The sequence below is a fragment of the Octodon degus genome, unplaced genomic scaffold (assembly GCF_000260255.1).
Source record: "Octodon degus isolate 3935 unplaced genomic scaffold, OctDeg1.0 scaffold00094, whole genome shotgun sequence".
Lineage (NCBI taxonomy): Eukaryota > Metazoa > Chordata > Mammalia > Rodentia > Octodontidae > Octodon > Octodon degus.
The window spans coordinates 811,441-812,715 of NW_004524670.1; the positions used below are offsets into that span (position 1 = coordinate 811,441).

Consider the following 1,275-nt stretch of genomic DNA (forward strand, 5'->3'; position numbering starts at 1 on the left):
CACACACACACACACACACACACACACACACACACACACAAATGCTATTGGCTAAGGAGATAACTCAGCAGTCTAATTTACTGCCTGACAAGCACAAGGACCTGATTCAATCGCCAGAACTGCATGATGTGCCACCATACCACTGTGCTCGCCACCAAAACTGGGCGTGGTGGTACACACCTGTAATCTCAGTACTGGAGAGGCTGAGACAGGAAGAACACTGTGAGTCTGAGCTGTGTGGCAGGACCTTAAAGAAAGAAAGAACAAAGAAAGAAAAAATATTTTTTTTTAAAAGAAATGCTATTGATTTTTTGTGTTGATATTGTATCATGTTCATTACTTTCTGTGTCTAGGAATGGTGTTTATTTTTAGTGTTCAGGTGTTACTAGAATAAATCTGACAAAGTAACTAAAACTAGAAAGTCACTAATATATTTACTCAGTGATCACAGGGTTAATAGAAATTGAAGTGTGCAGTCTTGTAATACTTGCTTTCATATTACCTTGAGTCAGGAAATTACTGGATCTAAGGTTTTCAAAACAAATGTAATCATTTCAGATGAAAAGTACATCATGTGGTAGCTAGGGAAATGTATTACATAAAGCCTCATCCCCTGGGAAATGTAATTCAAACTTGACCAAAGATATAAATAACTCAGCCTTGATTATTAATTCATGCTGAACTAATAAATGGGAATCTACAGCATAGATTCAGTGATGCTGAGTAAGCTCTAGATAAAAGTTTGCTGGCAAAAGAGTTCTGGCACACAAGGTGTTACTTGACAGTTTTTAGGGCAGTGTGGCATATGGTAGGAACACAAGTACTTGCTGATTAACTGAATGCAATAAGAAAGATAGAAGACCTACAATACCAGTGTTACATGTACTGAGCACTCGCTGCCTGTAGCCCTGCCTCACTCTAGCTATGTACCATTATGTGAGAGAGACCCTTGAATCCAAAGTCAGCTCTACATTATACATATGACCCTTGGGAAAAAATTCAACTTCTCTGGAATTGATTTATTACCTGTAAAATGAAAGTCCTAAGGTAGGTTTGAATTGCTTAGATTGATTCCAAAGAGTAGTCAAATTGGAGATCCCTGACCATTAATAGCAGTTATTTTAATGGGGTCAAAGTTAATAAGACACACTGAATTTGTCAACAAGAACAGAAAAGTGAAACCCAATATCCATGGAAGGTTTATCGGCCATTTATTTTTGGGGGTAAAACTCTCAACTCTTTTATTCATAACCTACTACGGAATATATAATATAT

General features: G+C 37.2%; 1 long non-coding RNA gene across 1 annotated transcript in view; it reads left to right on the plus strand.

Moving 5' to 3' along the window:
* The window catches only part of LOC111818541, an 18,320-nt gene that overhangs the window by 15,704 nt on the left and 1,341 nt on the right, over positions 1–1,275 (plus strand). The gene's annotated exons all lie outside the window — the stretch shown is intronic.